The sequence below is a fragment of the Paramormyrops kingsleyae genome, chromosome 4 (genome assembly GCF_048594095.1).
Source record: "Paramormyrops kingsleyae isolate MSU_618 chromosome 4, PKINGS_0.4, whole genome shotgun sequence".
In the NCBI taxonomy this organism is placed as follows: domain Eukaryota; kingdom Metazoa; phylum Chordata; class Actinopteri; order Osteoglossiformes; family Mormyridae; genus Paramormyrops; species Paramormyrops kingsleyae.
The window spans coordinates 47526598-47538605 of record NC_132800.1 but is presented as its reverse complement, the minus strand read 5'-3'; positions in this window follow the sequence as shown (position 1 = coordinate 47538605).

Sequence of the window (12008 nt, the reverse complement as noted above, 5' to 3'; positions counted from 1 at the left end):
TGGGAAGTGGAAAAACCCCAATGAAACATTTATCAGGAACGTATTTAGGGTATCGATTAGCATTGGGTTCCACTGCATGAAGGGGGTTCTTGTCACTTGTGCCGAATCTCCTGCATGGTTCTTTAAAAATGGGGCAGGCTCACGTACGAGTGCAAGAGCATGGTACTCACAAGGTACTCACTCTAGAGGCGTGCGTGTGTTGCGTAAATATGGCTCATTAAAACACGCATGGTGACTGCTTATTATTAAAGGTGCAAGGCATTGACCCTCAGACCACAGAGCATAGCATGTCTAAAAAGGCAGGAACATACCACAGGAGCACGGAATGCATCGTAACTCAAGGGAACAGGTCCCAAAGTTATGATATTCATCTCGTTGTTAAGCTAAGTTCCATCGCCTCTTTTTAGCCTTGACATTCTGTAAACAGATGGCATACAAACATTTGCCGGTGACGTCATGGACCTTGCAGTTTGATTTACTCAGTGCACCTAAAACAGGCAAAAACATATTCAAAATATCTGAAAGACATCTGGGAAAAGTAAGTACAGACACACAGATATGTGTGTTTGAGCAGCTGCACTGACTGCCTGTCTGTCGGCGATGACTCAGGCAGTATGGCGGCTAACGACCTCGTTAGTCTTGGATGTTTGTTTGGTCACAAAGGTGGCCCATAAATAGAAAATATGGGACACTAAAGTTTTTCTTGAATTCCACTGAAATGTTACAATCAGTGCCTCTCGGTCACTAGCAGAAAATGGTCTTAAAAGTAAAAACTGGTGCTATGCAAAGTAAAAGACATGTAGCCCTTATTCGAATATCACCGGGAGTCTGCTCTGAACGGGAGGAAGTGCCGTATTGACCCTCAGAAATAAAATATGGGAGCAGATGTACAGTAGATCCCTGTGACAAACACTTGCAGACAGCCCAGAGCCCCCCCCCCCCACCCCCAGAGAAAATCTGCGTGAGGGGGCACAAAGTTGGAACACGCATGAAATATAAAATTTACTGTCCTTTCAGGAGCTCAGATAAAACAGAGTGAAGGTCGCAGTGGCTGAGGATGAAATGAGTTTTCCTGTACAGGCATAATTCTCCTGGAGGTTCCCGGTGACAGAGTATTAAATCAAACTGGAGCTGCCCAACCCCCCGTCCCACTCATTCTCCTGTTATTATGTTATTAACCTCCTGGTTTTGACATCACAAGCTGGCCATATGCCCCTTTCTCCCCACTGGCACCCAGAAGCGCAGGATCATGGTTTCATAACGCCGCAGCGAGGTCAGTGTGGATGGAAGCATCCAGATCTTTATGAAAGGTATTTACAGCTCGCCGCTGGCAGATTAGAACAACCCCCAGTACTCTCTACTTATTTAGCATTTTTAATTCATTCAGAGCACTCTGTACTCATTCAGCATTACATATTCATTCAGAGTACTCTCTACTCATTCGGCATTGCTTCTTTGTTCAGAGTATTCTGTACTTGTTAAAGAGCTTCAAGAGCTCAATAATTGTATTTTCCAAAGGCTTGGTGAATTTGACCAAGTCAATTGATGAAATTGAGCCTCTTATTTAAGGTGCAAATAAAACAATAAATACAACACAACTAAATTCATTTATAAGGAATTATATAGCAAGAGCAGCAGTCTTTAAGCCATATCTCTGCAATCCATCCTTGCCCTCATGCCCACACACTCATACACACACTATTCTTGACTGTGACACAGGAACTATGAACCTTTCAGCACCATGGACAGTGTGTGGCCAACAATGGAACCATGGAGAGCTCATGGTCCACTCTGACACCACAGACAGTGCACAGAGAGCAGGCTGGTACTGGTCAGGCGCAAACTCTGCTGTTTAAAAGCCCTTCCGCCATGTGACCTACTGTGGAACAGCTGATTGGACACTGGCTGATATATGACGCCACCCCTAATCATACATTCATCACCATATGCAACTTATGCTCATGGAACACATCCAGTTCTCAGGTTGTAATTGTTCGTACTACTATAGCAGTAGAGTGCAGAAGATATGAGCTGGAGGACAGTGTTACCATAGTATGTGGCGCCCCCTGTTGTCAGCTTAGCCTATTACCATTCTGCCATGGCAGACACAACAAATGCAAGCTTGTCCCAGAAGCAACTGCGGCTGTTTGTGAAATGTTATTCCCGGACAGAGGGATCGCGTGGGGGCAAGACTTTTCCGAACCAACTGAGCAGCTCAGCCCAGCAAGCTTGCTGCTTCATGGGCTGGATTAAAGTGAAGCTGGTCCTGCTTTAAATCCAGCACACAGCTCACAAAACTGCTCTTCTCATTGGGAATGACACGCAAACTGTGCATTTCTGCATCTCAAAGCAACACATTGATGCTCTCCAGAGTTACATTACATTTTATTTATTTGACAAGCATCTTTATCTGAAGCAATCAACAATTAAGAGAGCACGGTCCGCCAGTCCCTGGGGCAACTGGAGATTAAGGGCTTTGCTCTGGGGCCCAATGGTGAAATCATTCTTCTAACCCTGGGATTTGAACCAACAACCTTCATAACACAAGCACAAGGTCCTAATCCAATGAGCCACACACCAAGCAGAGGGATGATTTTCTAACACAGCAACGCTGTGAGAAGACCCCAAGAAGTCTTAGTTACTGCAGTGAGGAATTTGATTCTTCTTCAAGCCTAGTTTTCCTCCTCCAGAGCACGGTGACACCAAATCCCTTCATTTGATGAAGGCTGAACCCCCCCAGGCCAAACTACAGTGGCGCATTCCAAAGATCAGTGCAAGGATGGCAGAGCCAAACTGAGACTCCAGCGGGGAGGAAGGATCCTCCTCCTATGCAGAAGGACTCCACAGCATCACAGAGCAGCAACGAGAAAGCCCTTCCATTCCACTGACGGGGGGACACCATGTCACTAATCGAAAAATCGTCCCTTTGACCTTCAGCAGTGCTGTCTGTCCCGCGAGAGTGACATCGATTGTTGTCACCATATTGGGCAGTCATTACGTAATTAAAAATCACTTCAGTTCTGGCGGTAAAAGAGTCACACGCCCTTCGTCTCCCCACAGATCTCTTCCTGAGCGCTGCGGTCTATCACGAGGGCTGGAAACAGCCAGAGCGCGATAGCAAGGTGACCTAAAAGGGGCATGATTAAAAGACGGAGCGGGGAGCCATCAAACGGAATAAAGGCTGAGCGATGCGGAGCGGCCATGACGCCATTTCTGTGATTTATAATTGCAGCTCCTCGCGATGACTTTGCTGCAACCCCAAGTCCCTGGGAGACGAGCCGCAGACAGTGGAGGTGCTGCTGGGGCTGGGGGCCTCCTTCCAGCATGATGATGCTCCCGGGGACCGCACGTTGCAGCTTTGGGGATCCCCTGCATGTCTGAAGCACGCGACGTGAGCGATAAGGTGCTGTTTGCTGTGCAACGTTTTGGTTGGCCAACCTCAGCAAGCTCACCGGACAAACCCCCTGGTGGCCAAGATGACCAAAAAGTTCATGGCACCTCTTGCCAAAGATTTGGGTGCATCTGAAATCGCATTCAGGTACTTAATGTTGTTAAAAGCCTACAATTCAATCCTTAATGCAGTACGTACTGTATTACTGTATGCATGAGCACAATATGCATGCACCATCTTCCATAATTTCTGTCCCGGATGTTTAATGTAATGATGTGACTTGACCCCTGCAAAAATTAATGATTGTTAAAAAATTATCGATGAAAAAAATACATATTCGCAACAACTTCTGTAACAAGGCATTTTTTTTCTCTGCTTAAATTTTTACAGAGATGGCACTTCCTCCGCCATCTTGACACAAATTCCTGAGTGAGTGGTGTTCTTCGTCTCTTTTTGCAGGTCCGGTGGCCTTGTGTGATAGCATAGCATCCATTGGTTGCACTGTTCGGAATTTTGCAGAATGTAGTATGTTATCCAGGTATAGTTTTGCATACTGTGCCATTCATACTGAGGATTCGGACACACTGCTCACTTCGCATACTGTCCCATTCATACTGAGGATTCGGACACACTGCTCACTTCGCATACTGTCCCGTTCATACTGAGGATTCGGACACACTGCTCACTTCGCATACTGTCCCGTTCATACTGAGGATTCAGACACACTGCTCACTTCGCATACTGTCCCGTTCATACTGAGGATTCGGACACACTGCTCACTTCGCATACTGTCCCGTTCATACTGAGGATTCGGACACACTGCTCACTTCGCATACTGTCCCGTTCATACTGAGGATTCGGACACACTGCTCACTTCGCATACTGTCCCGTTCATACTGAGGATTCGGACACACTGCTCACTTCGCATACTGTCCCGTTCATACTGAGGATTCGGACACACTGCTCACTTCGCATACTGTCCCGTTCATACTGAGGATTCGGACACACTGCTCACTTCGCATACTGTCCCGTTCATACTGAGGATTCGGACACACTGCTCACTTCGCATACTGTCCCGTTCATACTGAGGATTCGGACACACTGCTCACTTCGCATACTGTCCCGTTCATACTGAGGATTCGGACACACTGCTCACTTCGCATACTGTCCCGTTCATACTGAGGATTCGGACACACTGCTCACTTCGCATACTGTCCCGTTCATACTGAGGATTCGGACACACTGCTCACTTCGCATACTGTCCCGTTCATACTGAGGATTCGGACACACTGCTCACTTCGCATACTGTCCCGTTCCTACTGAGGATTCGGACACACTGCTCACTTCGCATACTGTCCCGTTCAAACTGAGGACTCGGACACACTGCTCACTTTGCATACTGTCCCGTTCGTACTGAGGACTCGGACACACTGCTCACTTCGCATACTGTCCCGTTCGTACTGAGGACTCGGACACACTGCTCACTTCGCATACTGTCCCGTTCGTACTGAGGACTCGGACACACTGCTCACTTCGCATACTGTCCCGTTCCTACTGAGGACTCGGACACACTACTTTACATACGGCTACATTTCACCTACTACATAGCCAACAAGTATGTGATTTCAGACGTAACCTTTGACTTTCCATTCTGTGCAGCAGACAACATAAACTTGAAAATGAAACCACTGAATATTGAATATTATTGAACCTTTTCCAGATTAAATTAAGTCCAATTCATGCACTTAAATGATAATTTAATAAAACATGCACTAAGTTCTAAGATGTATATAATAAATCAAACATTTTGTAGGTATAGATTATATCCATAAATACAGAATATATGTATTTAGGTAGGCCACAGTAATGCAAAAGTTTAAGTGTTTAGGGCCTGACTTCTAACAAGTCAACTACAGCTCGATTTCATTAGATATGCAATAGTTGCAAAGTACTATCATTAAACATTCAGAAAAGTTTTCCTTTCAGCGAGACACAGTCCAAACACACAGTACACGGTCACAGGAAGGTCTGTTTCATCCCAGGTAGCTAATTAGATTCTGGTTGCGTTTCGCGCTGTTTTTAAGAAATGCCATAAAAAAGATTACCCTTATTGATCCACCCATCGCTAGGGATGCTATTCCGAATGCCACGTCCCGGATTCTGAGGTTTTATATTCCCTCAAGGGGAACTTGACTAATGTCTAACAAGCTATGCTCCGGACCGAGGTAATGTCATCTGACATCTGTAAAGTGAATGATATCTGAACTCTGGGAAAGGCGAACTCTGCTCGGTTCCACATATTAGAAAGACACCAGCTTACTGTAAGCTTGGAATAGGCGGCGAGGTGATGGTCAGAGAGCGCTACATGTACACAGTAGGTGGAGCAGCTCTATGCTGGCAGCACAGTGCTGCCTCCCCTGGTGGAGCTTGGAATAGGCGGCGAAGTGATGGTCAGAGAGCACTACATGTACACAGTATGTGGAGCAGCTCTATGCTGGCAGCACAGTGCTGCCACCCCTGGTGGAGTTTGGAATAGGCGGCGAGGTGATGGTCAGAGAGCGCTACATGTACACAGTATGTGGAGCAGCTCTATGCTGGCAGCACAGTGCTGCCACCCCTGGTGGAGCTTGGAATAGGCGGCGAGGTGATGGTCAGAGAGCGCTACATGTACACAGTATGTGGAGCAGCTCTATGCTGGCAGCACAGTGCTGCCACCCCTGGTGGAGCTTGGAATAGGCGGCGAAGTGATGGTCAGAGAGCGCTACATGTACACAGTAGGTGGAGCAGCTTTATGCTGGCAGCACAGTGCTGCCACTCCTGGTGGAGCTTGGAATAGGCGGGGAGGTGATGGTCAGAGAGCGTGACATGTACACAGTAGGTGGAGCAGCTCTATGCTGGCAGCACAGTGCTGCCACCCCTGGTGGAGCTTGGAATAGGCGGCGAAGTGATGGTCAGAGAGCGCTACATGTACACAGTAGGTGGAGCAGCTCTATGCTGGCAGCACAGTGCTGCCACCCCTGGTGGAGCTTGGAATAGGCGGCGAGGTGATGGTCAGAGAGCGCTACATGTACACAGTAGGTGGAGCAGCTCTACGTGCTGAAGCTGGTTCCATCCAGTGGTCTGAGCTGCTCTCTCCACTATGGTGACATACAGAGTATAGCTGGCACTAAGTGGCACTTAAAAAAACAGTATCCGGTTTATCCTCTTCAGGCATGTCAACGGCCAACTAACAAGCTCTGACAGGACCCTGGCTGCTATAGTCGTACCACTGCAAATTAAAACAGCACTTTTCCCCCCACAGAGTTATTGAAGAATAAGAAAAAAACTTTAACTCCTGGCAATGAATCAGACAGGCTTAGGAATTGATTTCACATTAGTATAAAAGATACGTATTCCTTCACTGGCTCCACATAAACTGCTATCATTTACTGAGAACACAGCCGTGCGTGTCCTATTGCTTCGACACGTTAATTCCTGTCTAAATAAATATTCACTTGTCGCCTTGCCATGAGACACCTGCTGGAGCCTGCCTTGGCCCAGAGGTTGTTTTCCGGCTGCATATCACATGATGGGAGATTGAAATGGTGTGATTATAACTAGCAACAGGCAGCACTGCCTTGGAATATTACCCTGGAGTGGGGTAGTTCATCAGTAGGACCGGTGGACACACAAAGAACCTCTGCTCTACCCTGACTGGAAAACAGGGGGATTTACCCCTGGGGTAATACCTGGAACTGGCTACCTACAGTTCATCTGCAATAGCGCCGCCCTACTGGTGGAAGTGTGCAAAGTTTGTTTTTCAGATAGGCGTTTTATGTCGTCCAGTGTCACAATCCTCTCCCAGCTGTCATCCTGCGGAGGAAATGAGAAAACAGACTGTGAGGAAAGGAAGACAAAATATCATGGAGATGTTTAGTTTGTACACTAATGACGCGTGACATGCTCAAATGAGTATCGATCAGACACACAAAAGGGAGGAAAGAAATGGCCAATCTGTTGGCTGAGGGTTAAGGGTTGGGACGCCCCATTAGTATAGAGACGGTCTGATCCATGCTCTGAGAACTTGATCTTCATCGGAGATGAAGACTAGGGATGATCGGGGAAGGTGCTCACGCCTGTCACCTGACAGTCTCCCTGAAGCTGAAACTCTGTGAGAACAAAGACGTGATCTGCGGTTTGGAGCAGGATGAGCATCAGCGTCAGTGACAGAGAACTGCCCTCGTTTTCTGTGTCTGACTTCACTGAACTTTCAAGGGCCAAATGAAGACATTTCAGGGCTGTGGTCCCTGTGCGGCTGGTGAACCGGTAGATGCGGCAAGTTAAATTACAGCTAGCAAATAGCTTAGCGGTACCAGCACCTGGCGAAAGTGTCAGAGGAGAGCTGCCTTCTCATGGCACACGTCAGGCTTCTGATGAAAATCCCAGATGACTCTGTATCATTCTGAAAAGGACTGGCACCGGATGTGGCGAGCGGAACCGGGAAGGCGACCCATTGTGCTTTTTAATTTTGTTTTTCAGAGGATCCAGCGATGCTGGCACGCGGCAAACGGCCCGAATCCCGAGTTAAAGTAGTTTCCGTTATTTGGACGCCACACGGATGAAAAGCGTCGCTGATGGACCTCGGCGTGGCAAAGACGAGGCAGACTCAGTGGGAAGCCGCATGCGTTTGTAAGAACGCGCTTCAGCCTGGCATGAACGATAAACTGAGTGTGTTGCTGCTTGCCGTGTGTCTGACTCTCCCAAATATGCACGTTTCACATTTGCATTTTCTTGGGGAAATACATTTTTACAAAAAGGCTCAATTTGCTTTCTTTAATCATAGCTTATCCTGCTACTAAACTAGATTTGATTTTTCATTATCTTATTGTTGCAAAATGAGATATATAATATTTCATATGTCACAGCAATGACTGAAGGTATGTGGGTGAAACTCACTTTTGACGGCTCATAATATTGTCCTTTTTCTCGCAATGAGGACTTTCGACCAGAGACCCAGAGATAACTCACCCTTGTTTGTCTTTTTTGTGAATAACTGGCATTTTTTTTTGGGGGGGGGGGGGGTGTTAAATCAAAAATCATCCATCCTATACCCATTTCCCAGGGAAGAGGCATCTTTCACAGCCATGCAAGGAAATAGTAGGATTTTTATCTTAAAACTTAAACTTAACATTCAGTGAGGATGATGTTCAATGAATGTTCTTTTTCTGGTCCTTGAATAGTCTTATTAGGTTCCAATCCACAGCACCCGACCCTCAAATGTTAAGATTGTGACAATCTGGGACTCTCCCTGCCAGCCCCAGGAGGATGGGCTCCCCCTTTGAGTCTGGTTCCTCCCAAGCTTTCTTCCTTCTAGGGAGTTTTTCCTTGCCACTGGCTTGCTCACTGGGGGATTTGGGTGGGGATTCTGTAAAGCATTTTGAGACAATGTAATGTTGCAAAAATGTGCTATACAAATAAAATTGAATTGAATGAGAGCCAATCCACATCCACCTAACCCTTTATGAGAGCCAATCTGCACCACCTAACCCTTTATGAGAGCCAATCCGCATCTACCTAACCCTTTATGAGAGCCAATCCGCACCCACCCAACTCTTTATGACAGTCAATCCACACCACCCAGCTGTAAAAATATGCACTAATCAACCATTCTAACTAAACCAGACCAGCAAACCGTCAACTTTAGCCTGCTTAGTATCCCTATCTTAAAGAGCTCACATTTTCTTATTTGATGTACATTTCAAAAAGGAAAGACACTGGTGAAACACGCATACTGTGTGTGCCTGCGTGTTCACTCGAAGGCGTAGGGCAACTCACAACCACCGGGTAATTACTTTGAAATTATATTCATTATTTTTTATGATAAATTACTGCCATTTTTGGTTTGTTTCGTTCTATACATGCTATGTACAGCACAGTATACACATTTTCAGGAGTCAAATATGCACCTTCATTTAAATAAAACCGCAGTGTTATCCTACCTGATTCAATGGCTGTGAATATCCTGCCAGCCTGGGATTGAATTTGCAGAGGGTGAATAAGAGGCAGATGAGATATGATACATAGATTTCTGTTCTTAGTGACCCATTCACTCTGCTAACACATCGACAATATGTCCTAAGTTAAGTCTTAATTCTTTTAGGCAGTTTTACAGAATTGAATTTACTCAAAATGAGGTAACAATCTGCACTCACTTTTTTGGGTAAATTTAAACTGATGGTTTTTTTCTTTTAACTGAAGTCTATGGGCCCTTGAGCAAAGCCATTAACTACCAACTGGGCAGGAAACTGCATTGGGCTCAGGCTGACAAAGACACTTGAATCATGCCTGGTACCACTTTGCACCAGGTGCTGAACAAGGGCCTTTATCTTAATTGCCATTGGGCATGTTATTTGCTAAACTTGGGTTTGCTTTACTCATAAAAAGTGAGTGCAAATATATTGCCTTAATTAATTTGAGTATATCCTATAGGGTGGTACTGAAATTAGGTAGACTTTAGCTTAATTTATTTTTAATATAATAGTGCAAATTGAGTAAATTCTATAGATAATTTTTATTAAGCCGTCTTCAGCTTTTAGTGGCAAAAAACGTCCGTCATTTGATATGCTTTCCAATAAATCAATAACAGAGTATACACTTGAAAGTGCATTTTTCCTTCATTATTTAAGTCTATTTATCTCAAAAGATGCAGCTGAATTTAAGTTGAGAGCGCCGGCTACAATTACACCTTAGTCTACTCCTTGATGGCAAGTGTTATTTACCTCACGTGTAAGTCACTATGGACAAATGCAACTGTTAAATGTGTTAGGAAAATATTGGGACCAAACCACAGGCACCTCGGGGCTTGATGGCTGTTTTGGAAGCTTGTAGTCTTTCAGAGGAGTGACATAGCCTGACCACCGCAGTCTGCACGAGCTCTTGCCAGTCATCATTCGCATCCCCGCTTTTAGCGGCATGAAGGGGGTTATAACTATATCCCCAGGCTGTGCAGTATAACGACATCGACGTAATGGACTGACTGACCTACTTTTGGCATCAAACTACGTCTCAGTGGATCAGAACGTCAACTCGCTGCGCTGTCATCCATCCTCCAAGAAGCCGAGCAATCATGGGCTCAAAATCACCACGGAAATGGTCAGAAAGTGAATAAGCCTTTCTACTGAAATCACATTTGCAGATAATTCATAACATACGATCCTCTTTTCTTGGGAAAGAAAAGTTGAAGTATTTGATATGTCATTGTATCATCACAGAAATAATGTTTGTAATATCACTTTCCATCAGTGTAGTAGTTCAGCTACTGTATAACCTAAGGTTTGGTCCCTATATATATATATATTGTGAGTACAGGGTGATACGTGTGCTTAATACTTAAAATCAAGATTCCCGTTGCTTCGGAAAATGCGATATCAGATTTGTATCTCATAATTGATGATAATTAGCCATTTGCCCAAGTCTGCCCCTTTCGGCGAATAAGCCTATGGCCTAAATTACCGCCCTCCGGTGGTGCGAGACGGGACTAGTACTGAGCGGAATCGCACACATGCTGATAAGGAAAATGTCATATAACCCATTGGTATAATAAAAGCCGCCATCATCTACCGTGTCGCAACCATACGATTTCACCGGGAGACTTTCGCTTACGCGGCAGCGGCCTTTTAATGTTCATTTGATGTAGTTAATTAGTAATGTACGCGTAAATTATTCAGTTTTATTGAAAATATATTACAGCGAAACCTCGGGGTTGTGTGATTATAATGCATTATTAATTCCGCACAGGAGCTGCGTTAAAATACGCTAAGCGTGTGCATTATTGATGATTAATCCCCGCAGCATACATAGCAATAAAATTACACTCCTGAGTGACCTTTGCAGCAATCCCCATAACTGGGACGCAGGGAAAATGAAGACATTGCTCTGGAAGGCTGCCCTTTATCGCCGGCGACGTAATTGCACAAAGCGGATAAAACCGGCACAGATGAAGAAAAACACAATAAAGGACGCATATAAGCTCTTGGTAAATCCTTATTACTGAGCAACCGGTCTGCGGCACTTCAGAAGGGATTGCACGCAAATTATGCGCCATTAAATTCAAAAAGCGGTAAATAGCACCACCTGGTGCCTATAGGGAATAACAGCGTCGCTCGGTCTCCAGCTGTTTATCTCTAACAGCATGGGCAAAATGTGCCGGAAATTGAGCAAATGTCCACCGCGACGGACGACTCGATTAAAGGGGGTGGAAATGTGAAGGCACTGGGAGAAATAAGCGACAGGAGGCACGGAGGGGCCGGAAGCTGCTGGAGCCAAAGCCATTTGCAGCGGCTGGGGAATCAAACCCCTGAGGAAATTACCCTGCTGGATAAAATTACCGGCGTGACATGTACTCGCATTAGACACTGGAGCCCATCTCTACACTTATTAAATCGATTCAATAACCTATCTATGGTGAATAAAGTCTGTATCCTCTGCTCTCAGAGCTGTTATGCCCGTTTATTATTACTAAGTGCCGGTAAACATTATAGTGAGCGTATTCCAGAACATTCTGACTGAAGTCAGAGTCATCAGCCTTCCGATAGGAGGTTCATTGTACTGTTGATTGACTCTGAGCAGGGGCGGATCG